Here is an 8,379-nt window from a genome sequence, read left to right as displayed (position 1 = left end):
AAAAAAAAAAAAAAAAAAAAAAAAAAAAAAAAAAAAAAAAAAAAAAACAGCGGCTACCACCTCTGCCTCTCCACACCCAGCAAACTGGAGGATGGACACGTGATCACTGCTGCACGGGAACACATTCCCCGTTACCTTCCAACACTTAACTGTGTCAAGAGGGCCTCCATCTCACTTCTGCCTTTCATATCATAAGCATAGCACATATAATTGAGAAAACCTAGTTAGTACCCCGAACCCTACCTGCACAAAAAATTCTAGGGGAAGCACAGCATTTGTTTTCACCCTCTCCAACTAGGAAGGGAAACTGGTGGTTGGATGAGTACATCCGGAATTCGAAGCACACTATCCTTAGTGGCTGTTCCAGTTCATGCCTCTATCCGCAAAATACTCTCCCCGCCATTCTCCCTGTTGTATCTAAGACAGAACAGTGTGTTACAAAATTAAAAAGTATTCTTTTATCTAATAGGTTAAAAAACTGGTATCCTCATATAGTTTTGTTTTATACTTAATAGTGAAGTTGATTCCAGTATAAGAGTCATTTTATACTTTCCTGTGAAAACTTCTATAGTTTCAGACCTTCCCTTTTGGATTGTTGGATTTTTTTTCCTATCGAATTCTAGGTGTTCTTTTTCTGGGGGAGTGAGTTGTTGCCATAAGGCATGTGTGCTTGCTGGAGTGAAACAGAGAGAGACAGAAAGGGAAAAGTGAAAAATCATCTCCTGGGGGGATGGCCACAGCAAGCCCTTTATCCTCCATTCTCCTCTTGGGATCTGGGCATGCACGCGCATACCCAGCATGATTGTTCAGCGGCCAGGTCCAGGACTTGAACCACACAGGGCCATGTGGGAGTCCAGTACCTTAACCACCATGCCACTTGCTAGCTCTGGCATTCTCTATATTTCAAGTAACACATATGACTTACAAATATTTTTTCCAAATTTGTCATTGCGGGGCTGGGTAATAAAGCAGTTTTATTGAAAAAGAAACGCTCCCACAGGAGGGGTCCTGAAAGAGGGCTGATGACTTGAAGATCTCACTAGGGGTTTTCATCTAGCAGTCTAAGCAAATTCGTCATCTCTTTAGGACATGTTTATGCTGCCTTTGCCATGAATCAGTTTTTACTTTTTTAAAAGATTTTTAAAATTTTAACTTTATTTATTATTATTATTTTCCAATTTTATCAGAGAGAGACAAAGAGAGAGAGGGAAAGTAAGAAAGCAAGCCAACAGGTCCAGGACCCAAACCACAGTCGGCCCTATGGCAGTCCAGCACCTTTGGCCCTAATTTTTAAGTTTTATATAGTAATATAATTTATTATTTTTATAAATGTATAGTGAATATTTCATGATTTTTATTGTGGATTGTATCAAATTCAGAATAACCTTTCCACAATTAAATCTTTAAAAATTTACCCATGACCTCTTCAAGTACTTTAAAACTTTCAAGTTTCACATTTAAAATTGAAATTGATTTTGGTACAATTATGAGTTATGAATCCAACTTTTTATAGCTACTTAGGTGTCCTACCAGCTTTTAATGAATAAATCATATTTTTCCCACTCAGTTGAAATATCATTTTTATCCTGTATTAAATGCCCATATATGGGTCTATTTTTGACCTTTTTATTCTATTCTGCTGATCTGTCTAGTCATATGTCAGTACCAAATTGTTTTAATTTGGGGAGCAATTTAAATATTCCACAAGGTTAGCCTGCCCTCACTGCATTTTCAGAGTTTTCCTGGCTAGTCTTGCTTCTTTTTCATGAGAACTTTGGAATCAGGTCTCTAGTTTTTAAAAATCTTGATATTCATACTAGGATTGCATTTCATTTGTAGAACTGGAATATGTATGGTGTTAAGTATTCCTGTCCAAGAATACGATATGCTTTTCCATGTGTCTGAGCCTTCTGTTTAGGTCAAAGTTTTGATTTCTTAGATCTGGATATTTCTTGTTTATGCCTGGGTATTTTTCTCTCCTTTGCTATTACTTTTTTAAAAGATGTTTTGTCATGGGGTATATGTGACTCATCAAAAACAGGCAGAGACAAAGGAAGAGGGCAAGTGGGAAATCCTTGTTACGTCACAATCCCTTCTCCTCCATTCTCCTGTCAGGATTTTGGGCACACATGCACCTGGATTGTTTACCAGGCCAGTGAGTCCAGGACTTGAGCCATGAGTCGGCCATGTGGTCCAGTGCCTTAGCCTCCACACCACTGGGTAGCCCTCCTTTTTTCTTACTTTAAAGGACTCTTTTCTTCTATTACTTGTTCTAACTGCTATTTACATAAATGAAAGCTTTTTATTCCTGTGATTAATTTTTTGTTTTAGGTTTTGGCATGTGCACTTGCCAGAGAGTGACAGAAAGAGAGAGGGAAAGGGATAGAGAGAATCACCTCCCAGGGAGGATGGTCATGCCACAATCCCTTCTCCATTCACCTCTTGCAATTCTGGGTAGCATGCACATGTACCTGGTGATTTTCAAGCCACCAGGTCCAGGACTTGAACCACAGTGGACTATGTGGGAGTCCAGCTTCTTAACTACCATGCCACCTGCTGACTCCATCCTGTGATTAATTTTAAACCAAGTCACTCTATTGGTTTTAAGAGATTTTTCAGTAAGATTTCATTATTATTTACAAATACTAATTTTATCTCCTCCATTTTCAATGCCTTTAAATTCTCCCACATCTATTAAATAATTTCCCCTCCTAGTTTTTTAAGTTTCTGGAGTACGTGAATTTTAGTAGCATATTTTTTGTGTTTTTCAGAGCATCATTAAAATGCTCTGCATTGAATGGTTTATGACTAACCCCTATTATGAATATGGAAACAAAAAAATGCTGCTAAATTCCAAATCTGCCTGATTCATTTATATCACATCTGTCAGTTCTACCTACAAATGAAACAAAACTTGATTTCCTCCTAAAAAATTCTGTCCTGGTGAACACAGAATGAGATCCTGGTTGAAGATCGGGGTTCGGGAGGTGCTTGTCACTCATAGAAGAAATAAGCTTAAGGGACCAGCAGTTGACATAATGGCTATGTTGCTGGACTCCCATGTAGTTGACCATGGTTCGAGTCCCAGACCTGGTGGCTTAAATTCATGCTGGGTGTGTGTGTGCATGTGTGCCCAAGATTCCAAGAGGAGAATGGAGAAGGGACTGCGGCATGGCCATCCCCCCTGGGGGGTGATTTCTTGCTTTTTGTCTCTCTTGTCTCTTTCTTTCTGGTGAGTGCACACACCTATAGCAAAAAACTCCCCCCCCCCAAAAAAAGAAAGAAGCTTTAAAAATGTTGCTCGTAGCATATAATTTTTTTCCTTTCACAGTAAAACCTTTTAAAGTGTCACGTGGGGACCAGTAGGTGGCGTGGTGGTTAAAAGTGCTAGACTCCCACATGGCTGACCACAGTTTAAGTCCTGGATCTGTTGGCTTGCTTTCTCACTTTCCCTCTCTTAGTCTCTTTCTGATCAAACTGGAAAATAATAATAACAATAATAATAATGATAATAATAATGTTAGGTAAAATAATTCTTTTAAAAATAAAGTGTCACATGTATCTTTTGCTACACAATAGACTTTTCAACTTTCAAGTTTTTTTCTTGGATTTATATATGAAACTAAAAATCATTAGTCTTCAGATTTGCTTAAAAATTCTTGGATGTTCATAATTGTCCATACCAGTTTTCTTGAAGATGTGTCTGATTTTATTCAAAAAGTACATGTTAGGTATAATGTGAAAGGGGGAGAAATGACTAGTAATGGCTAAAATCAGATCCAATCAAACACTGAAATAAAAGGTTATATAAGAAAATCAGTCTTCTTACTTTATAATTGGGGATATTAAATGAAAATATATATATTTTCAAACTATACCAGTTACCTACACAAGAAGAGTAAATTAGTCACGTGTCCATCTAAAAAAAGTCACTGAAAATCCTAAATTTCACTTTGATGAACTGTGTTTCTTCCTCAGGTCATTTTGAATACAAAGATTCTAACCTCTAGGGACCAGCAGGTAGCATGGCAGTTAAAGGCATTGGACTCCCACATAACCAATCACAGATTAAGTCCTAGACTCAGTGGTTTGAAAATCACAATGGGTATGTGTACGTGCATGACCAAAATCCCAAGAGGAGACTGGAGAAGAAGGGATTGCAGTGTGTCCACTACCCCTGGGGCATAATTTCTCACTTTCCCTCTCTCTGTCTCTCTAGCGAGCACACACACACACAGACACACTATGGCAACAACAACAAAAATTCTAATCTCTAAATTAACTCTTTATAAGATGAAATAAAAGCTGTTATATGAAAATTCAGGAACTATAAACAAAAAGTAGCAGGTAAAATTGCTCAGCAAGAGACTAGTAGGTGGTGTGGCAGTTAAGGTGCTGGACTCCCACATGGCTGACTTGAACCATGGTTCAAGTCCTGGACCTGGCAGCTTGCTTTCTCACTTTCCCTCTCTCTGGTCAAATTAAAAATAAATTAATTAAATTAAATAAAAAACTGCAAAATGGATATTTGTAGATTTTCCTCACAAGGCCATGAGACATTATCACCCACAGTAATTCTAAAGCTCTTCTCAAACCTAAGGATCATTCACTATTTCTATAATTTTTCATTGTATCTTGTATTCCTTGGACTTTACATTGACTGCACATACCACACTACCAACTCTCAAAAATGAGGCATAAATTTCCAAATGTGCTAATATTCTAAGATTACCATTATTCTATCAAAGCCAGTTTACTAGTGGACTGGCTCAGCAGTAATGTTCTGCTTAAGAGAAGCTGAACCTTGGACCAGCATGGTGGTGAAGGTGTTGGACTTCCACAAGTCCTAGACCTGGAGGCTTGCTTTCTCACTTTGCCTCGCTCTTTCTCACTCTGTCTCTGGTGAATTAAAACATAATGACAATAATAAATTAAATTAAATTTTAAAAAAATCTGAGAGAGGGGAACCAGCAGTTAGCGTAATGGCTATGTCACTGGACTCCCATGTAGTCGACCGCGGTTCGCGTCCCGGACCCGGTGGCTTAAAACTCACACCGGGCGCGTGTGCATGCGTGCCCAAGATCCCGAGAGGAGAATGGAGGAGAAGGGATTGTGGCGTGACCATCCCCCCGGGGGGTGATTTCTCGCTTTCTGTCTCTATGTCTCTGTCTGTCTGGCAAGCGCATGCACCCTATAGCGAAAATCTCTCAAAAAAAAAAAAATTCTGAGAGAGATTGAGAATGAGAGAGAAACTAGACCTTACATGGCAACCACAGTTCTAACTCCTTGCTTGGTCAGCCTGAACCACAGTGGGTATGTACACATCAACATGTAACTCCTGACCACAATACTCAAATAAGAGGAATTATTATTTGTTTTAATTTTTGGAGACTTATTTCACATTGTTTTAATTTGATCAGAGAGGGACAGAGAGAGAGAGAGAGAGAGAGAGAGAAGGAAAGTGAGAAAGCAAGCTGCCAGGTCCAGGACTCAAACTGCAGTCAGTCATGTGGGAGTCCAGCACCTTTAACCACCAAGCTGAGCCTTTAGAGTAGAGCAGGCATGAAATCTGCCCCCCTACCCACGTGGTCCCAGCCTGCAGAGCACAGTACCTTAACAGTGTGCCACTGTGGCTGGACTCAGCATTAGTTTTATTTGGAGAGATAAATGTCTATCTAACAAGGCTAATTGGTGCCAGTGACAACCTGAGATTGTGACTCAAGATTATGCCTCTTGGGACATGCAGACAGTTTAATAGTTACATTGCTGGACTCCCATGTAGTCAACCGTGGTTTGAGTCCCGGACCCAGTGGCTTCAAACTCAGTCTGCGCACATGTGCACAAGTGCTCAAAATCCTGAGAAGAATGAAGGGATTGTTGAGTGGCCAAGCACCCTAGGACAGTGATTCCCCACAGGTTGTCTCTCTGGTTAGCACACATGCCCTATAGCAAAAATCTCTCTAACCAAAAAAAAAAAAAAAAAAAAAGATTATGCCTCTTGTCCTGTCCAGTCCCTGTTCACTTGTCTTTTACAGTGCTCCATCAGGCACTCACCGGGGTTCTTCTTAGAATTTCTTGGCAAGTATATTTGCTAAAACATCATAAAAATGTATTTGAGTTTATATGGTAATAATTTGCTTTGACTATCCCATCAAATATATTGAATTAATTTTAGGCGACTGGCACAAGCAATTTCTAATCGCAAAGAACTGGAAACAAAACAACAACAAAAAACAGGGCCAGCAGGTAGTGTGGAGGTTAAGGCGGTCAGACCCTACATGGCAAACGGCATGGCTCGAGTTCAAGTCTTGGACTCAGCAGCCTGAAAATCACATCAGGCATGTGTGCATGTGCGTCCAAATCCCAAGGAGAATGGAGACGGTCTCTACTTGGTATTTAATACCGTAGAAAATATGGTGTGAACTGTTCTGGTTTTCTAGTTCTAAAGTTTCCAAAAGACAATGGGTATCACCATAATCAGCTCCAAGAAATAGGAAATCCATGAACAGTGTTAGCAAAACATTAGAGCATATGAAAAAATACAGAATTTTCATAGAAATGCCAGGTTACAGTAAACTTCATGTACTTTATTGATCCAAGAAGGCTTTTTGGGGGGTAGTGGTGAGAGACTGACTCAGTTATTAACCACGTGACCAAAGGCTGTATCTTCATCTACATCAATGATGTTTAAGGTGACTTATGAGCTAAGTCATCATTAGGCTAGAGACATCCCCAAACTTGTCCATTCCCAGTAATTATAATTTTAAAAAAATAATAGAGCAGTGAGGGGCAGCAGGTGGCTTAGTTAAGGCACTGGGCTCCCACGTGGTCAACCGCAGTTCGAGTCCTGGTCCTGGAGGATTGAAACTCACAACAGATGCATGTGCATGCATGCCCAAAACCCTGAGAATGGAGAATGGATTACGGCATGGCCATCCCACCTAGAGTGATTCCTCTTTCTGTCTGTCTCTCTGGCGAGCACATGTACTCTATAGCAAAAAGCTCTCGGGATCAGCAGTTAGCGTAATGGCTATGTTGCTGGACTTCCACGTAGTTGACTGCGGTTTGCATCCCGGACCCGGTGGCTTAAAACTCACACCGGGCATGTGTGCATGCATGCCCAAGATCCTGAGAAGAGAATGGAGGAGAAGGAATTGCAGCGTGGCCATCCCCCCTTGGGGGTGATTTCTCACTTTCTGGCTCTCTGTCTCTCTCTGTCTGGCGAGCACACACGCCCTAAAAAAACCTCTCAAACAAACAAACAAACAAACCTCTCATACATAAATAAATAAAGCAGTGTTATGTTTAGGGTGATTTATTCTCTTTTTTTTTCTAAGAGGTTTTTGCCTTAGGGAGTGTGCACTTGCCAGGGACAGCGAGAGGAAGAGTAAAAAATCATCCCCCAGGGTGGATAGTAATGCTACTGTACCTCCTCCTCCACTCTCCTCCTGGGATCTTGGACAGGTATGTACACATGCCTGGCTTGAGTTTCAAGCCACAGGTCTGGGCCTTGAACCACAGTTGGCCACCTGGGAGTCTAGCGACATAAGTGCTACGCCATTTGCTGGCCCTGGTTTCTTCTTTTTAGCTTTTTTTTTTTTTCATTTATTTATTTAGCATGATAACATACTTTTTTTTTTAAAGGCTTTTGGCATAGGGCATGTGCATTCACTGGGGACAGAGAGAGAGAGAGAGAGAGAAATCGCCTCCCAGGGGATATGGTCATGCCACAATCCCTTCTCCTCCATCCTCTTGGGATTTGGGGCATGCGCATGTGCATGCGCACGCAGACACACACACCTGGTATGATTTTCAAGCTACCAGGCTCAGGACTCATACCTCAGTAGACCATGTAGGATTTCAGCACCTTAACCACTACAACACTTGCTGTCCCCAGTACTATAATTATTTGAAAATAATTTTTAAACAGGTCTTTTCGGATTCTTAGTTTTCAATATCCTTAATCACAAATCTTGATTTTATTTTAAATTAATCTAATATGGGACCAGTAGATGATTTAATGGGTATGTCGCTGGACTCCCATGTAGTCAATCACGGTTTCAGTCCCGGACCCGTCGGCTTAAAACTCACGCTGGGTGCGTTTGTGCCCAAAATCCCAAGAGTAAAATGGAGAAGGGACTGTGGCATGACCATCCCCCCTAAGGGGTGATTTCTCCCTTTCTCTCTCTGTCAAGTACATGCACCCTACAACAAAAAACTCTCTCAAAAAAATTTTTTTATCTAATTAAACCTACTCATTCTCCAAGAATTTATTATCAATAGAAAAGGACAAATAAAAATCCCTTACCAGATTGACTGGAGCTCTCAATCAATACTGCATTATTTAATTATTTAGTTTTTTGCCATAGGATGAGTGCA

The sequence above is a fragment of the Tupaia chinensis genome, unplaced genomic scaffold (assembly GCF_000334495.1).
Source record: "Tupaia chinensis unplaced genomic scaffold, TupChi_1.0 Scaffold000168_1, whole genome shotgun sequence".
NCBI classification, from domain to species: domain Eukaryota; kingdom Metazoa; phylum Chordata; class Mammalia; order Scandentia; family Tupaiidae; genus Tupaia; species Tupaia belangeri.
Note: the sequence above shows the minus strand (reverse complement) of the source record.